The 20,290-nt window shown below is 39.2% G+C and overlaps 1 protein-coding gene across 11 annotated transcripts in view; it reads right to left on the bottom strand.

Annotated features, from left to right (window-relative positions):
* PBX1 (PBX homeobox 1) overlaps positions 1-20,290 on the bottom strand; it is a 328,066-nt gene that overhangs the window by 40,178 nt on the left and 267,598 nt on the right. The gene's annotated exons all lie outside the window — the stretch shown is intronic.

Below are 20,290 nucleotides of genomic sequence, written 5' to 3'. Positions count from 1 at the left end.
TCATCAAATGGGCAACTATAACTGTAGGTGATAATATTGCCCCCACCCTCAAATAAGTTTGGGTCCTCCCAGTGAGCCTCTGGTTATGATGTTAATACCTCCCACTAGTATGATGTGTTTATACTTCTCAAAGACTCTATAAGTCCCAGCCAGCAGTGAAATGACAGCTATCCTGCAGGTCAAGAGACTCAAGGTTTTGGTTCTGACTCTGGCAACAACTAGCTAATGTCGATGGTAAAGCACCTTCACCTATTTGACCTTAGTCTTCTTTTTTGAAAAAGAAGAAGGTTGGCTAAAATGCTTTCTAGGGTTCTTTCTGACTCTGGATGTCCCCATGTATTTATGGGATTCTAGGTATTTGTTCTACACAAGGTTCTATACTAGATGCTCATGGGTATATAATGATGGGTGAGATGTAGTTCGTGTGCTCAAGGAGGGAGATAAGCCCACGAATGAACTATAAATCAAGGCAGAACCTAATAAATGGTAGAGTCCCATTGTTATGAAGTTTCAAGTGAAAACAATATCACATTTTGTTGCAACATCAGGAAATACTTCATAGAGGGAGCGCTCTTTGAGGTGAGTTTGAAAAGTACAGAGGGTGATTCAGGTGGCTATAACAGATAACAACAATGGTGCCAAGGCCATAAGGACTGGTCTGTGTGGATAAATCCAGAGAGGTGGTGAGACGGGAAGGTATAGGCTTTGATCGATATTTGGAGATCATTTTACAAGACTCTAGATCCAGGAGCATCCCAACAATAAAACTGTTAAAACTGGTTCTAAAAAAAAAAATCTGTTTAGTAACCACCCCTTTCAAAAAAATCCCAGCACTAAAATAGTTGAAGAATCCTTTGCTATAGTGGTTAATTCGTGATGCATAATTCAAGATTGCTTATATGTTTTAAAGCATTGAAATATAAGTGTACTAAAATGCCTTTCCCCCTTCAATTACCGTGTTCCTTCGTAGTTCATGTTGAACAGATCAGGTCTGGGACATCCCTGGTAAAATGTTTCCTATTGTACTATCCTCTCATTCTCTGAAAAATCTGGGGGAGATGGTCCAGGTATTATTGTTGCTGTTTGGGAGGGACTACCACTTCAACTCTTGCATATTCCATGGCACCTGGAGAGCGCCTGGCACTTGATAGGTGTTAGAAATGTCCATTCCCATTTTATTCATAAGAGAGCAGAGGTGCAAGAGAAAAGCAGGTGTCCCGGTTCATGACTGAGAACACAGGCCTTGAGACCTTTGAATCAGGCTCCATTTTCTCTGCACTTTTCATCCACTTGGCTTTCTTTATCATTGGCTCACCCAAATGATGCTCCAATTTTCCCAGGAAAGCCAGGCTTTTAATTCAAAGCAGCTCCTACCAGTTACTTCAGCATCAGGGTAGGTTTTGTTCACACCTCACTGAAAAGCAGATCTGGATACCAAGAGGGCATCCTGAGTAATGCCAAGAACACTGCTCCCCAATCGTGGGTCAGCAAATAACTGCTCTCAAGTTCCAATCTCCCATCTCCTAACTCAGTCAAGTTGCTCCTCTCACTCCTTTTCTCTGTTGGAGGACATTTCCCCCTGCTGTTTGTGATAAAGAGATTAGACAGAGAACAATTAGGAGGAAAGTAATTCTTTCTTTCATAACAGAAAGCTTTTCCAACTTTTGGGGGCAAAGACTCTGTCGTATAACCAGAATCAAGAACAGAATTAATTCAAATTCCTAATGCAAGTCTGCCACGGGGGTGATAATATTGTAGCCTCCCATCCCAACCAGGAAAATAGATTCTGGTGCCATTTTAGGCTGACTAAGAATGGCGGCCACGTTTATTTTTTCCAAAGAAGATCCTTTAATGTCATTTTTTAAAATAAGATATACTCACTCGATAATATTTGGGAAATAAGAGAGCATAAAAAACAAAATATACAGCATGCACCCATAATCCTACTACTTGGGGAAAATTATTCAGCTTTGATGACACATATAATTGCTTTGGTATCTGTTTCTCCTACTCATTTTTATATGTCAATGTTTACCAGATAGATATTTAGATAGATAGATAAGTAGACAGACAGGTAGATAGATAGGTAGGTAGACAGACAGACAGATAGGTAGACAGACAGGCAGGCAGGCAGGCAGGCAGGCAGGAGTGTATCTGTAGGGGCGGGAGGCAGGGGTCCTACTTTTTAGAGGAAGCACATCACACTGGGGAATGCAGCAGGTTCCCGAGATAAGAAAATCTGGATTTCCAAAGCACAAAGATATTTGGAAACAAAGTGTTTCAGGAATAAAAATGACTCAGCAGTACAGAAATTTAAGAAAACATGACAGAAGTTTTTAAGTACAATGTCATGAAGTAGAGTAAAATTCAGCCAAAAAGAAAAAAAAAAAAAAGAAAAAAAGCATGTATCTTAGACTCACTCTGGTATAAAACAAGCAGATAAGGAAGCTCTATGAAAGCAGTGAGTGTATATGTCATAGCACATGGAACAATGGAGTTCTATTACATTGCTCACAAATCACCACTCTATCATTTAGCCATGCCATAATTCCATTAAGATAACAATAAGTGGTGCAAAAAAAGAAGCCATTAGTAAAGAAAATTAGTTCTGTGGTGTTTCATTAAGAAGGAATTGACAAGGCATTCTATATTGCCCAGAAGGTTCTGGGAGACTTCTTCTTGAGTCATCCCAGACCTGAAATAACTCAAATAGTAAAAATTTGATCTCTTTTCTTTAAAAAGTTCTGTTTTCTCAGACCAGTGTGTAAGATATCAGGGGGTACAGAGAATCCACAGACAGGAGAAACAGGAATTATTTCAAGCTAATCTCAAAACCAGCATTATATTATTCTAGTTGGCCTAGTGAAGAATATATAAAACCTTCTAGCTAAAAGAAATACATTAAACAAAACCTCTTTCACTCCCCTTTTTTCCACTCCCCCTCCAACCATAAACATGCACACAGATACATACACACACACACACACACACACACCCTCAGATTTGGTGACCATCCATCCCAGTTTGCCCAGGACTTTCCCATGTTAGTACCTAAAGTCTCAGATCCCAGTAGACCCCTACAGCCTGGGCAAAATGAGACTTTCGGCCACCCTATTCCAGGATATGCCAGCTATGACCTCCCACTTCTCACCAAATTTAGGACATTGTAGCCTATAGGGTTTAAGTTAGAGAAACACAAATACTTTTTAGAAGAAGCATGTCATGCTGGGGAATGTGGAAGAATTCTTTTCTCTAGAGGTGCTTTATAGGACGGTATATTATTTGCTGCTGTTACTGCTAAAACCATCATAAGATAGAAACTGCGAGCAAACTCAACTGAGTTTCCTGTAAATCACTTCGGCTGCTTCAGCTGTATCATTCTAGCTTTAATGGAAGACGTTCAGAGGCTGCACCGTCTTGGGAAACAGCTGACCTCGCTTACTGCCACGTTAACCCTGGGGAGCAATTCCTTCCCTCTACCCTCGACTGTGGGTGAATATTAAGTAGGAAACTCCGCCTTTGTGTGTTTATCTCTGGGCACAGTGAGAGGAGAGGATGTTTTCATTAACAACTGTGCAGTGGGTGGGGGCGGGGTGGAAAATAAGACTTTTATTTTTATTTTTTTTCTGCACCTCAGCTTCCCTCTCTACTTTCTGATGCAAACAATTCTTTATAATGAACACACTCTTGGAAATGCTAATGTCATAAACCACAGAGGGGTCACAGGGTGGGAGGTAAAATCTGCAAAACCAAAGGTACCCTTTTAATTGCTAAAAACATTTTAGTGGAAGAGTGTCTACATTTGCACTCAGTTTTATATAGGTAATTCTGTGGCCTGTGATGCAACACTTGGGAAGTGTGACCCAACGTAACTTTTAATTCTCCCAGATGAAGCCTAAGCCTGCAGAGCAGGCTCAACCTGGAGCTCACCAAGAGAGAAGCTCATAGAATATAAAACTAAGATAAAATACAGCAGGTTCCCAAGATAAGAAAATCTGGATTTCCAAAACACAAAGATACTTGGAAACAAAATGTTTCAGGAATAAAAATGACTATTTACTCCATGGTCTACCCTAAAGAATTTGGCATATAATTTGGTATACACCAAATTTTGCTAGAAATTCATCTAAAAGGTAATGCAAAACATGCCTATCTGAGGAGGTAGAGGGAGCTAGCTCTTGAGCCAAGGATGGGGCAATGGCAGATGGGAAAACCCACGTGGTTTCTCCTGACAGGACACGCGACACAGAATTGCAACCAAAACCCTGCCTTTTCTCTACCACCCAACTTGAACCAGAACGGGGACCACAGGTAGTTGCCTCTCCCTCCCTGTTGTGGATCCAGTACTGCTTTTAGCCCTGAGCAGCGGCTGCTGGGCTGAGAACCACCTGCCCCATCTCCTCTTTTTCTCCCTCTTCCTCTGCGATTACCTTAGCAGCACACCATTGATGCAGAGAATTCATCACCTGATGTGACAGCCCAAGCAAGCCTGGCACTAAGAAACTCTCATTTGCAACCCAGAAATACGCTGAGGTGCCACAAACTGGCTGATGTCAGCACAGAGTGGAGCTAGATCTGCATATGGGCCAGATGCCATTACTAGAGATGCCTTCAGCGTGGGTGAGGAGCTGCACGTGCTCCAGCCCCTCAATCACCCAGTCACTGTTGGGAACGGCCAGGAAGAAAAACAAAGAGACACGGATGCATCCTCTTTCCCTCTCTATGCAAACACACACAGAGCCACCATATATCAGGGAGACATCAGCTCACACAGTAGAGGTCACATCCTAGATTCATCATTCTTCTATCAAGCTAGAAGAAATATGTCTTCCTGATATGCTTAACACTTTCCCAAGATTACACAGACAGCACTTTGAAAAGATGCTATTGGAAAGCCCCCTTAGGGACGTCAAAAGATTCAAAATTTCCTGGGGAATTTTACAGTGGAAAACAGATCCAGGCCCGGTCTGGGTATTCCTCCAGTCCTATTTCTAGCTGCCACCAGAGCTATCATTCAAAAGTGTCATTCTGCACATGTCATCTCCCTGTTGAAATCTTCAATGGCTACCCACTGGCCTCAAGATGAGGTTCAATGTCCTCAGCAGGTCTGCCACAGCCTTGGTCTTGCTTACTTCCCCTATCAACACAAGTATTTACATTCCCATGAATTTCTCAGGACAGAGCAGCCGTCTCATGCCTGCTTCTTTCCCCTTGAATGCCGTGCCCTCAATCCTCCAATTACATCTCACTCACACCTTGGCTGCTTTGTAAGACTGAATTTGAATATCTTTGCACATCCATCTGTCCCCTGGCCATGTTTTTTGTTTCTTCCTCCCGCAGGGCCCCAGTTCTATGTATGTGCCTCTGTCACAGCACATGTGCTGCTGTATTGCGTGTGTTCCTTCACATGTCGGTTTCACCTACCCGACCATAAAAGCAAGGCCGTGGAATTTATCTTTTATTCCAAAGTGCCCACCACAGTGCCTGACACATCACCGATTTTGATAAATGTTTCTTGGAGAGGCATAGGACCAAGTAAAGAAACACTTGGTGGCACTGTGACATCCATCCTCCAACATGGGCATGGAGAGACATATGGTATCAGATCCCTGACCTCCATAATTCATTCCAACTATATGTAAATAGCTGTGTACACCTAGAAAATATTCAAAAGACAGAGCAGAAGCACTGCCAAGTTTCAGGGTAACTTTAATATTCAGGCAGTGAATGTTTCTCTTACTAAACTGGCATCAGGGAGATTTGGTGCTTCATAGCTTATCCCAAACAAGCAATGATAATTAATATTTATACTGTTTTGTTTTGTGTTTAGGGAAAGCAATTGAGAAAGACACTGGAACCTGACAGTTGCAGTGCCACAGCTTAGCACACTGTCTTAACAAGGAGTGTTCTCCAGAAAGGCACAAGGAGAAGGAAGACAATCTACCCTGCATCTGTATCCCAGTTACCACCCTGAGCACAGTGGGAATTGCAAAAATGCAAAACAGACATAGTCTCCTAATGGCCTGTTTCGTCCTTGAGCCCCTATCTTTTCTCTCTCTGGTGCGAGACCCATATACAGACTCAGCTTCCCTCTCAGGATCTAGGAATGACATTGCCAGATAAAATATGGGATGCCCTGTTACACTGTAATTTTATAAGTATGTCCCATGCAGTATTTCCATTTACTAAATCTGGCAACCCTATATGGGAATAACATGTGCTCTCAGACAGAAGAAATTTTCTTCTGGCCTAGTTTGGTACCATAGGTAACTCAGAATCAATTTTGCCGCTTGTCTTACTTGGACATTTTGCATCAGTATCTTCATACAGGAACTTCTTTCCTGTGCAAGGTTGAGACCATCTCTACCAAGCTTATGCCTAGCTTTGCTTAATTTTCTACTATTTATTACAGTTCCTTAAAGACCGAGAAAGGGACTTGCTCTTGTTACTGGAATACTGCTCTGGAACCTCAGCTCACCAACTACTACCTGCCATCATACTTCCCAGAAGCCAATCCTCTGCTTGGATTTCCTCATGCTGCTGGCTCTAGGATTCCTGTTTCCATGGTCCTTTGACTGCTAGGGTATCCTCTCTAATTGCCACTTACCACTAGGTCAGCCCCTGGTGGCTTCACATCAATGCCACACCACCACACCCCTCTCTAGTCTGGCTCCCATCAAGCCTCTTGAATCCTGAGATCTTGTTTACAGGTCTCTATGTTCAGAAAGATTAGCAGTGCAATGCATTCAGCCATTCCTGGTGGAGAATAGAAATCCTTGCTGCAAAGACTTTTGTAGTTTACGCTGCTGCAAAGAAATAATAATTTTTTGTTGTCAAAGTGAGAATCCTTCCTTTACTGTAAAGAGAAGTCAAGTGAGAGGATTTTTTTTGCCTTTGCCTGTCTATCTCCTCTGGACCCTACAAATCCATGTCATCTTTCAAGGCCCAGCTTGAGAGTCACCTCATTCTTGTAGGTTTCTTCAAGGCACACATCACCCATGTCTCTAGCCTCTAATACCACTGACTTACTGATCCTTCATTTTGACATTTAAAACTACGTGCAACTTTTATTTATCATTTAAAATCTCCAAGTGAGCACCATATGTTTTTGGCTGTAATCACTTAGTTTCTAATTACATAAATACGTATTCAGTGCTGACTTGTGCTACATACTGGGCATACAGTGGTTGATAAAATAAGTTAAAAAAATCTTGTTTCTGCTCTCAAGGAGTTTACTGTTTTGCAGGAAGTTGACATTTGCTATATTATCAAAATAATGTATACAGATTCTAGATGGCAATAAGTGGTAGGAGACAGTACAAAAGAGGGACCTCACTTGGGCTTATGGAAGATCAGCCTGAAGGTGAACAGAAAACAGACAAGCCAAGAGTGGGGCAAAGAGAAACCTTTCCAGAGTCTCCAAGGGACTCAAAGAAGGCCAGAAAGAGTGGAACAGAGGAGAGCAGTGGTGAGTGAAGCAAGACAGGACCGGAGAGGAGAGGACTTAGCCATGCCCAGACTTGCAGGCTACACGAAGGGCTTTGATATTTATCCTCAATGAGATGGTAAATCATTCAACAACAAGCCATTACAGGACTAGGCTCATGTTTGACACAGCAGCTGCTCAATTAAGCACTTGGTTGAATGGATGGAGAAATGACGGCTTTGAAGCCTTCCCTTGGTGTCTCGTTCCTGTGAATACTAGATGGCTTGGCTGCAGGTGCCCAGCATAACTGCACAGTTATAGGTCCATCTCTTGCTCTGGATCACAAATACACAATGGTACATAAATCTAGTGTGAACTCTTACTCCTACTTCTCAGGAGAGAAAACTAGATCTCAGAACCCAGGATTTGCCAGACTTAGTGCCCACTGCCTGCTACTGCTTTTTGGACATTTCAATTTTCAAAAGCTGGGGCTGTGGGACAATGTGTGGGCTCCACATGCAGAGCACGGCTACTTCGGATGCTCACGGCTAAAGGCAGGTGACTCGTGCTCTTCAGTTCACCTTTGGGAATCCCTATGTTGTTTATTAAGATGCTAGAACATATGAATCACAAGACTGGCCTCAGAAAAGTCCGAGGATTCTAATATCTCCTGCTACTAAGCAACAATCCACCTCACCAAACTTGGTTTTGAACAAGACAAGCTCTGCTCCTGCAGGGCTATGCTTCTGAGGCTCGACCATGGGTGGCACCATCTTGCCAGTGAATATGGCTTAACTTACACTGGCAAGGCAGAGTTCTGGTCTAAGACCTAAGAGTAAGATGTTGTATCTGATCCATGTTCACATGGTATGAAAACAAACTCTCTTGTTACAAGTTACTACCTTGAATTTTATCTTGCATGCACCCTAACTGCTAAGGGGTGCTCAGTCACCAACTGGAAGATTCCATCAACTGTAGCACCACCATAGTGTGCCCTCCTGCCAACATCCTAATGCCACATTATTAAAGTGTGCTTGTATAATACATCAACTCTGAGATCAAGATCTACTCTGGCTCCTTCTTAGCTTTATTCTTTTCTAATGAATCTGTTGCGAAGATCCAGGATTAATAATGTCATATAAGGGATCTGAGACACAGGGGGTGGTTTTAGCTGAGCCTCTCCATAACTCACACAGTATAGGAGACGGTGTGCATTTCCAGGTTTTGGGTTGAGTTGCTTTCCCATTTCTGTTAAAAGTACAAATAGGACAGTTACACATAACGTGTTCATGTCTTACAGACTTAAGGAGTCCTTAGGCTAAATGAACATACAAGAGGCTAAAGCCTGAAGTTTGATTTTCTTACTTTTCCAAAGGCTATCCTGATCTCCTGGCAAAGAAAAGTAAGCTCAGCTTGATTTTAGCTAAACAAAGGTGTCTTAGTGCAGAGAATTCTACTTATATCTGAATAAATAACCTTTGCCCGCACAGCTGCACAAACCAAAACACAAATACACTTCTAAACATCAACAAACAGCATTCGACAACATGCATGATTTCCACATTTATTATATTCACATAGAGCTGATATACATTTCGAATGTACTCATAGTACCTAAAGAATATAGACAGACACACAGATGCTACTTACACTAGAAAAGAGTAGCTACGTAAGACAAGACAGTTATGCTTCCTCATAAAGCTAAACCTAGATAATTCAAGTAAGGGTATTCTTTTTCTTTTTTAAACTCTCAATATAAATTATCTGATTGGCTGACCCTATACAGCCCTGAATTCTTCATTTCATTTTTGTAACCTTTGATTTTGCTTTTGCTTTGTTGACAAGGCTATTATTTACTAAGGGTACACACAGTGATTGTATACACATCTTAACAGTGAACGGTGGCTACACATGAAATACACACACAGCCAGTATGTGTGAACCTGCCCTCGTGGGGTAAATTTTGAGGCTATTTACCATCACACAGGAAGCTAAACCCCTTACACTTTTCTGACCATCCAAGAGACAGCAATTACCCCAGATTATCAGACCAACAATGACATGCCATGTAAAGAGAGACACTGAGCCAACTCCACATCCCAAAGACTGGCATATTCAAGTACACTTAGGACATTAATAGCAATTTACGTGCCATCACTGAGACAAAGCCACAAAGGCTCCGTTGGCAGCCTCTTATTTTGAAGCCTATTATTTGTGGGAGTTACAGGCTATAATCACAACAGAAACTTTCAAAACCCTTATCTTCCGTGACGCACCAAATCTATTTCAGAGCCATAATTGCTATGTCACCAGAGAGTTTGCTGCTTAATGCACTCAAATGCCATTTAGTGTTTGCAGGGTCATTACAGCTAACAGAAGGGTTGGGGGGAGATATAGTGGGAAGCAGGCCTGGGCTTGGGGGTGGGGGATGCAGACAGAAAATGTTGACAAGAATGTACGAGAACGGGGTGCTAGTATCCATTGTGCCAAATTTACTGATGGGAGGATATTGTTATTTTTAAAATTCTATTTACTGATGAAATGAAAACAAGAGCTTGAAAACAATCTATGTGTTCAAGAATTTTGAATTCACTTGACATCACCCTAGAAATGTTCAGGGGATGCTGGGGGACACCCTCTTTTATTCTGGAATTCTTATCTAAGTGTAAGGGGGTTTGATTTTTTTGAAATTTTTATTTTTTCTTTTTAAAGAGTCCCAGAATCTCTGCAGTAGAAACCTTCCAGCTGTACCGTGGGCTCAGGAGTCTGCTTTGGCTTTTCTGTACATGTGCTGCTACGGAATAAGATGGGCAGAGCAGATGATGGTGAGATGTCAAAGTTCAACAACCTAGAAGAATGTGTTATCTTACAGATAGTAAAAGAAACAAGGAGACTGATCGAGCATCCAAAATAAAACATCTAGTCACTCAAAATACCATTTTCTTGACCTAAGTGTAGCAAAGGTCATAAAAAAGCTTTTTTAATAGATGTAACTATTACCTCTTCAACCTGGCTATAAACAAACCAAGGACTTATTTATTTGGCTTAGGGTCATACTAGGCCTAGGGCAGATCTCCCCCCAAACTTTTCACTAACATATCTCTAGGTTCTTTTGGAAAATTCTTGGGCACTATTTTACAACCTGAGATTTTTCATAGATCAGAAAAATAGAAAATGTCAAGCTAGTTCAGATTGTAGGGTTAATTAATTTATTTATTTTAAGATCAATACTGGTATCACTTACAGATCTGCCTTTAGTTTTCCTAGGGCAATAATCCAGCTTTCACTCTGAAGAACTTCACACAGAAATAGGATGAGACTTGGGGCCTTATTCCACAGGAGTCCTCCTCCACTCAGAAATAGAATTTCCTCTATTCACTAAATGCTGGCCAAGTGCAGGAGGATTAATATCCTTATTGTGTAAGAGTTCTTAGAAATCAGTAAGAAAAGAGATGAACATTTCAAGAATATATACAAAAGGCCAATAAACCTATAAAAAATGTTCAATCACACTAGTAACCCAAGGGATATAAGTTAAAATAAAAACGAGATGCCATTTAATGATTTGATAATTGACAAAGACTGAAAAACAGTTGAGGGTGTGAGGAAATGGAAACTACCAGAAACTGTTAGTGAGAACCATAAATTAATAGAAGTTCCTAGAAGAAAAGTTTACAATACATCACAAAGACTGTAAACTTATGCATACCCTTTGATCTAGCAATTCCATTTTTAGAAATTTATCCAAGGAAATAACAGAAAATGTGCATTAAATTTTCTGTACTATAAAGCTTACCACCGTGTTATTAATAATAGTAAAAGAAAAACAAACCCAAAATCAAAACGTAGCTTAAATGTTCTATAGTATAAATTGATTAAACACATTGTGGACTTTCCCTATAACAGTTTCCTATGCAGTTATTTAAAGTTATGCTTGAGAAGAATGTTTAATGATATGGAAAATATTCATAACACATTTTTAGTAATATAGGTAGGTAAAAGGAAATGTAACTTTCTTACACCCACATAAAAAACACACTTATACATAAAGTGCTAGAAGGCTATGAGCACAAAGTTAACAGTAAATTTTCTTCTTTGTGGTTTTCCTAGATTCTCCAAATTTTCTACATTAAATATTAATTTGCAATCAGAAAAAAATTTAAAATTTAAACAAAGTGTCTGAAGAAGAGTCCATATCTAACTTATGTCTTTGTTTTGTGTTGTCAATATCCAGAGTCATTAGACAAGAGCAACCAATGCAATTTATAGCCAACCACAGGTCTTAGGAAGAAAGGCTGAGGGAACTCAGACTCTTCTCCCCAGAGAAGAGAAAGTCAGCAAGTGATTTCATAACTCTTTTCAAAATACAACAATTACCTGTGAAGAGTGTTAATAGTTGTTTTTTTCTTTCCATGAAAATAGGGCTGGCCGGGTGTGGTGGCTCACGCCTGTAATCCCACCACTTTGGGAGGCTGAAGTGGGTGGATCACCTGAGGTCCAGATTTTGAGAACAGCCTGTCCAACATGGTGAAACCCTGTCTCTACTAAAAAAATACAAAAATTAGCCGGGCGTGGTGGGGCATGCCTGTAATCCCAGCTACTTGGGAGGCTGAGACATGAGAATTGCTTGAACCCAGGAAGTGGAGGTTGCCAAGATTGTGCCACTGCATTCCAGCCTGGGTGACAGAGTGAGACTCTGTCTCAAAAAAGAAAGAGAGAAAGAAAGAAAGAAAGAAAGAAAGAAAGAAAGAAAGAAAGAAAGAAAGAAAGAAAGAAAGAGAGAGAGATAGGGTCAATGGAAATAGGCTAAACAGCAAGATCAAGACGGAGAGCTGCTCAAGAACAGGGATTAGGTCTCCTTTTCATTTTCTTTGCCTTAATGCCCAACACAATTCTGGGTAATAATAAGTCCCAAGAAAATGTCTGCTAAACAAATGAGTGAATGGGTGAATTATGGATCAAGCTCAAGGCCACAGAGATAACACCTGCCCCAAAGAAAAGTATGGAAAAGAGAAAAAACAGTAACAGATATCTGAGCTCTGAATACACACACACACACACACACACACACACACACACATATACATATATATACCCATATCCAGAGTATATATACACCCATAAAATATTTCTGGCATAAAAATTATAGGGTACGCAATATAAATAAGTTGGAGGTCAAAGATGGGTACCAGTCTGTGGTAAACAGAAAAAAAAAAGTACAAAAAGCCATTTTCTCATGGAAGAAATTCTCTGGATAATAGAAACACAAAAATACGTTTGTGGGGGTTCAAGGCAGGCAGAAAATCCAGTCAGAATAGACCGGTTGCTGGTTAAAAAAACATACACACAAAACCCACTGACAACAGGTTCAACTAGGCTCACTTTGAAAAGCATTCATTGAGCACCTACTGTATACCAGGCCTGAGTTGAGGAACAGGATATAAAACTATGATCCTTCTCTTCAGAATTCTATGGTCTAGAGAGGAATGAAAGGTAAGTGTCAGAAACGAAATCCCACTCCAATTCCAGTGTACTAAGTAGTACATAGGCACAGTTTGAAGGAACTAGGAAGTACTTCCAGAAGATAGGCCTAAGCTAGGTCACATAAGATGAGTGGGATTATGAGATGTTTGCCCACTGCCATAGGTTCTGGGCTATGGATTCTACTGATTGAAAACTTTTTTGCCCCTAACAAAGGTCAATCTTATATATGACAAGAGAAAAAGAGAATGCTCATTTTATGATGCTAGCCACTTCAGGAACCTGTGATCTAGAAAGGAAGTAAAAGAAAAGTACCAGGGCGGGTACTGGGTGTTTTTCAACTGCAAAAATCACCACATTAGACAAGGAATGAAAATTGATATCTGCAGATCTATTTTGCTTACCTTCAGTTTTTGTTTTGTTTTTGTTTTTTTTAGCGAGGGGAGGGTTATTGCCCTGATGCCTGGCTTTCCCTTCTCTGAACTTTTTTTTGTTTACCTCAAAAATAAATTCCTAATTATTTTAATACAGTTGAATTAAAGAAGTTAATGTACATATAGTGTCTACCACATGGAAAGAAGTCAATAAATGTTAGCTATTAATACAGTTATTAAGTGTCATTTTGGCCTGTTAATTTTCTCTCCTTATTGTTTTTTAATTGTTCTTTAATTTACTGCCTTAAACCACTTCCTTATTTTATTACTACTTGATCTATTTTTTAATCTTTGTATCTTCTTAGCTGGTGTTTATTTATTTTAACTACTCATCCTAGCTTATTTTATGTTTTTATTATTCTCTTCAGTACTTGTGTATCTTAATTGCTTTTAACCTTCATTTTGCAATTTACATGCAATTTTATCACTCTCCTGCCAGTTTTATCCTTCCAGTGCTTTGTAGTTGATTAGTAAATTCTTTCTTCCTACTTTTCTTTTTCTTAGTTCCCTGCTATTCTAATTTTTTAAATTATATTTTCTATTTAATTTTCTAGTTTTATTTATATTATATTACCCTTGCAGGCTATCATATTTATTCTTTTAATTTAGTTTAAAAATCCACCTCTACTGATACTTCACACCTAGATTCTAGAACAGTCTTGCCTTCCGTTATAATGAGCACCACACATTTCTCAGCGAAGTAACACTTGATCTAAAATCCTGCTCTTATGTATGATCACTGGGTCACTATCTAGGCTGGTTAACCAAGTATGACACAATAAAGGTGTAGGGTAGCCTAGATCCAGGAAAGAGCTGTCTAAATATTTTCCAAATTTAATTTTAATAAAGAAATGAACTAGTCGTAAGCCTTCCATATGTCACCCTGAGAGGATACACAACAGAACAATCATAATTGAGTTCTTAAGAGTTCTTTTCCATATCATTCGGTCTCCAAAATGCTTATCACCAGGCAACATAAATTCTTTCACTATAAGGTTCTTGTCAATTCCCTTTACTTGGCCTAAGGACTAGAGGTCAAGGGTCTATCTGGGTAAAGGGAAAGAAGAAAGGGGAGAAACGGCAAAAGGCAAAAGAGGAAAAATGTAATAGTGAGGTAATCACACTATAATTTAACTTTCTGATATCTATTAGAAAGTTTCTATTTTTATATATCTCAAAAACTTTTCTCATTGAAATGTGAATATAAGTTGAATACAAGCCTTTAAAAGCAGGCTCACCATATCAGAACATGAGACAAGTGTAGAATAAACCATCTCATTTGATTTAAATTGGCCTTTCTAGCAATGCTTGGTTATAAGATAGAATGAGGGACTGAGGGTAGGAGGTGGAAGGGAGGGAGCCCCTGGCTGCTGGGAAAAGAACAGACTATTTTGTGGACAACTATGTGCCCCGTCCTTCCATTTCCTTCTTATTTTGTTTTGTAAACTATAGGAATGAGGTAGACACAAGAAAACAAAGGGTAGGAAACTTATATACAAGTGTATTACATTTGTTAAAACTTAAGAGACTCAGCACTTTGGGAGGCTGAGGCGGGCGGATCACGAGGTCAGGAGATCGAGAACATCCTGGCTAACACGGTGAAACTCCGTCTCTACTAAAAAATACAAAAAATTAGCTGCGCGTGGTGGCGGGCGCCTGTAGTCCCAGCTACTTGGGACGCTGAGGCAGGAGAATAGCGTGAACCCGGGAGGTGGAGCTTGCAGTGAGCCGAGATTGCGCCACTGCACTCCAGCCTGGGTAACAGAGCGAGACTCCGTCTCAAAAAATAAAACAAAAAAAAACTTCAAGAGAAGAGAATGTGTACAATTTTGTTCCAGAAGAGAAAAATACTGCAAATAAATATTGAACTCTAGTTAATGATACATGTACCAGGATACTTACTTAGGAGAAAATGTACTGTTGTCTGCAATTTACTTTGAAATGAATGAAAAAAAATCAAGATGGATTGATGGATGCACAGAAGGATAAAAGGATGACAATATGACGAAGCCAGTAGAGTTAAATATTAATGACAGAATCTAGGTGGTGAGAATACTGATTTCACTGTAAAATTCTTTCCAGTTTTCCATATGTTTGAAAATTTTTTAAATAAAATGTTGAAAACATTTTAAAAGGTATCCTTAATGCAAATAAAGCTATGTAATTCCTTCTCTTCAGTAAGCCCTAGAGAGCATGTAGACTTTACACACTAGAGCAGAGCTTCTCAAACTTAATGTGCTTAACAATTGCCAGGGGATCTGGTTAAATTGTAGCATCTGATTTAATAGGTCTGGGCGGGGCCTGAGATTCTGCATGGCTCACAAGCTCCCAGGTAATGTTGTTGATCTACAGACTACACTTGGAATAGACTAGCAGGGCAGGGAGGAAGAAACGGCGAGGCAGAGGCTGCCAGCAAAGGCTTAGGTCACCTGGGAGATTTGAAACAAATCCTCTATCTTATGTAAGCCCTACAGGGTTTAGACTTAAAGAAAGAGTTCAAGACGAGTTCAAAGACATGTCCTGCTTGGGCTTGAAGAATTATTAGGTTGGATGAATTAGTGGCTGACACAGTGAAAAATTATTTCAAAAAAACCATAACAAATGTAGGTATTTCTATATTTATATTTTAAATCTCCCTCCATATTATTTCACAGTTTGAGGCATATTATTATGATAACCAGAGTTAACTTCTTATATATAGTTAATTTTTAATAAAGAGCTCTATTTATTTTTAGAAAGGCTGATTTAAGCAGAAAGCATGCTTTTCTATGTTTTGTGTTAAGAAGTCTACTCTGTTTTCACAGCATGGTGACACCTCTAACACCGTCACCCCACTTTGGTGGCTTCATTTTAACCTTCATTTTGCAATTTACAAGCGATTTTATCACTCTCCTGCCAATTTTATTCTGCTAATGCTTTGTAGTTGATTAGTAAATTATTTCTTCCTACTTTTCATAGTTCCTAGCTATTCTAAATTTTTAAATTATATTTTCTAGTTTTATTTATATTACTCTTGCACACCATCACATTTATTCTTTTAACTTACTTTACCAAGTTACAGTTACCAAATAACCGGCAGAGCATCTAGAACTTCACTAGCCAACATGGTAGCCACTGGCCAAAAGTGGCTACTGAAAATTTAAATTACCTTAAATTAAATAAAATTAAAAATTTATTTTCTTTTTCAAACTAGCCATATTTCTTTTTTTTTAGTTTCAAGATGTTTATTTTGAAAAACATGCTTGTTTATATGTATGCATCTTCATATCTAGCAGCTAATCGGTATTCTTTATTGTCATATCTTGTATGTTAACAGTACTTAGTTGATACCAATTCTCTTTTGGACCTCATGCCCAATACTTTTTTTTTTTTTAATTTCCAACTTTTATTTAAAGTTCTGGGGTACATGTGCAGGATGTGCAGGTTTGCTACACAGGCAAATGTGTGCCATGGTGGTTTGCTCCACCCATCACCTAGGTATTCAGCCCAGCATTCATTAGGTATTCTTCCTGATGCTCTCCCTCCCCTCATCCCCTCAACAGGCCCCAGTGGGTGTTGTTCCCCCCATGTGCCCGTGTGTTTTCATTGTTTAGCTCCCACCTATAAGTGAGAACATGCGGTGTTTGGTTTTCTGTTGCTGTGTTAGTTTGCTGAGGATAACGAGCTAGCCGTATTTCAAGTGCTCAATAGCTATGTTTTGCTAAAGGCTAACTTATTGGAGAGTGCTAAAATAGAACATTTCCATCAATGCAAAAAGTTATATTGGGACAGCATGGTTCTAGAAGCAAAGAACAGCTTTTGCTAGTCACTCACAAAATCTATGTAAGAATAACAAATGTCAATCATGCTTATAAGCAATTCATATATTTATAGTTGACAGGAATATGATTATATGTGTGTAAATACACCTTACAATGGCCATTCACCAAATTTTTGAAAATAATATTGACTACACTGGCTGGTATATTTCTTCTCTTTCAGAGATTCAGATAACTGAACCAGATAACTACCAGTTCTTTTTGCTTTCTATGACTTTATGAAGTACAAGAACCATGTCCTATTGATGTGTGTATTCCTGGTACTGGACATTAGAAGGATCTCAGTAAACATTTGTGGAATAAGGCATTTTTATTTGCTTATTTACTAATGCTATCAAATTGTAACATATTTAGAGATGTGAAAAAGAATTTCCTCAAACTGAAATGTAGCCAGAGATTGGGATTTTTAAAAATTACCAATTTTAAAACAAAGGGATTTTCTAAGAAAAAAGTCTAATATTTTATCCGAAAATAAGCTTGTCTAAGAACATGGAACTCTTCCTAAAAGGCAAGAAGGGGTGAGGCTAGACTCAGCAAGAAGAAGACTGTCTTCAGAAATCAATGCTAATGTTTCCCACAATTAATTTGCCTTATTTAATTGCCTTAATATTTACTGACATCTAGAGGAACCATGCCACTTTCAGGAGCAACCATAAAAAAAACCTATCCCTTTGAGGTTGAGATTTTTCTTCACAGAGCAGAAGAAAGGACCAACTTGAGTCTGGAACAACTAACCAGATCCTAGCCTGAGGACAGCATGGCTATGGGGCCAAATGTGGGCCAGGCTGGGCAGGATGCTATGAAACACCAATTCCAATGACAGGAACATAGCATACACTGTCACCTCACAGTTGAGAATCTTCCCCAAAACACAATCTTGCATTTTCTTGGGAATGGAAAAGCAGTAATTGTTTATAAATGGAACTGACATTGGAGGATGCCTTAAACAAAATCCAGCTCAACTGTCCTCTCTAGAATTCAGAAAACTGAGTCCTATCAAGAGAAACTGACTTGTTCATAGTCACACAGGCAAAAGTGGAATGTACATGTACACACACACACACGCATACACAAACACACACAGCCTAAATGTGATACTGTTTAGTGTGATCATATCACTAGGTTTAAGATCATAACTCATTGCAACTAGTTCTACAAAGAGAGAAGCAGTTTCTACAAAAGAATGCTTAGTATTATATTATTAAGTCCATGGTATATCTATTTGGTTGGGGTTGGTACTTTTCTCAAACTGTTGCTGGTTGGTCCTAAATTCCCCCCTTCTGTCATATAATTTAATTTCGAATTCCCTCCTAGGCTACAGAGTTGGTCAGTTCCCTTGGTCTAGTCTTCTAGGAACAGGAAATTCAATCCCAGACAAAGTGCTGAATGAGACTAAAAGAGAAAATGTCCCCTGACTGACATCAGAGTTTCTCCAATTTGACCTGGATGTACCATGACGTAGCTTCATTCCTCGAGGTAAAAAGTGCTTATGTTTATTGAATGAATGAATGAATGAATGAGCGAATGAATAAATGAATGCATGAATAAGCCATTGAATGATCTGACCTCATTTGTACTTTTAAGGGCTTTCACTTGGAAGCTGGGGAAAAACATTGGATTGCATATGAAATCACAATACTGGGATATTTTTTGCTTCTTCAATCATCATGGGCTGAAAAGAAAATGCTTTTCTGGTCTCAGGTTTGTTATGGTGCTAGGTTTAAAGGCCCTATGAGAAGCAAAGGCACTTACTTCCCATTAGTTTTGTCATGAAGGAAAGTGAGGCTGTTAGCTTCCATCTATCTACTTTATCCCTGTTGTCTTCAAACACTATAGAGTCTGGTCTGCCACATTCAGACCCCTCGATTTTCCTTGGTACCTTTGCCCCTCAGTTTTGGGGCTTTTCACTAGTTCCTGGTCATAGCACCAGAAGGTACCCAAAGACAACCAACTGGGGGGCACATCTGGGTATGTTTTCATCCCTTTGAAATTCAAATTCAGCTTGGTAAAATAGAAGAATTAAAACTGTGTATAATTAACATGAGTTTTCAAAGATGTGCATATGAATTTTAATTATTACCCTCAGTTCCCAGCCTTACAATTCCACTTGTGGCAACATCTTACTAATATATACTTTAAGTGGAAGGAGTTCTCTTAGAAATAGTTAAGAAAAAATTAAAATTATGGCATGTGGCCAAGTATTACTAAGTATTCCCGTGGTATCCAAATGTCGGAAATATGTTCATTTAAATAGGAGGCTATTTTTGTCCTAATGATTTATATTCTATTTATTTACTTGGTAAATGTTCCTTTTCCCCCCTTACCTAACATGGGAGAAAAGAAAAAACAAAAACACCTATGTTACAGTTTACAATGATAAAAGCTTCATCTCTATTTTTCTATTACTATAATGATTACAAAGCAAGATTAATGAGATTTTCTTTTCTGTCATAAATTGATGTTAATGGCATGTTACCTTTGTAGAGATAATGCTGACACTTATTTCCATTCTCACCAAACCTTTTGAATAAGAAAAATCCACACGGGTATCTATTTACATCAAAGACTGACTGGAGTAAATTCATTCCCATAACCCACATTTTAAAACAATGAAACATAGTGGCCAGGTGCAGTGGCTCACACCTATAATCCCAGTACTTTGCGAGGCTGAGGCAGGAGGATCACTTGAGGTCAGGAGTTTGAGACCAGCCTGGCCAACATGGTAAAACCCCATCTCTACTGAAAACACAAAAATTAGCTGGGCATGGTGGTGCACACCTGTAATCCCAGCTACTCAGGAGGCTGAGGCACAAGAATCGCTTGAACCCAGGAGCCAGAGGTTGCAGTGACCCGAGATCACACCACTGCACTCCAGCCTGGGTGACAGAGCAAGACTTTGCCTCAAAAAAAAAAAAAAAAAAAAAAAAAAAAAAAAAAAAAAAAAAAAAGGGTTTACCCTAAAGAATAATGCTTTCTGCTATCACAAATATCCAAGGAATTCAAAGGGACAAGTTTGTGTAATGAGAGCACTTCTTCCTTCCCATTTGGGTTTCAAGATATAATTTGAACACTGGGGTTGGCTAGAAAGAATAGAAGTTACTAACTCTAATGAAAGAGTTTTCTGGAGGGAT

This window comes from Symphalangus syndactylus, chromosome 12, assembly GCF_028878055.3.
Source record: "Symphalangus syndactylus isolate Jambi chromosome 12, NHGRI_mSymSyn1-v2.1_pri, whole genome shotgun sequence".
Classification (NCBI taxonomy): Eukaryota; Metazoa; Chordata; class Mammalia; order Primates; family Hylobatidae; genus Symphalangus; species Symphalangus syndactylus.
Note: the sequence above shows the minus strand (reverse complement) of the source record. Positions and strands in the feature narration are given on the sequence as shown.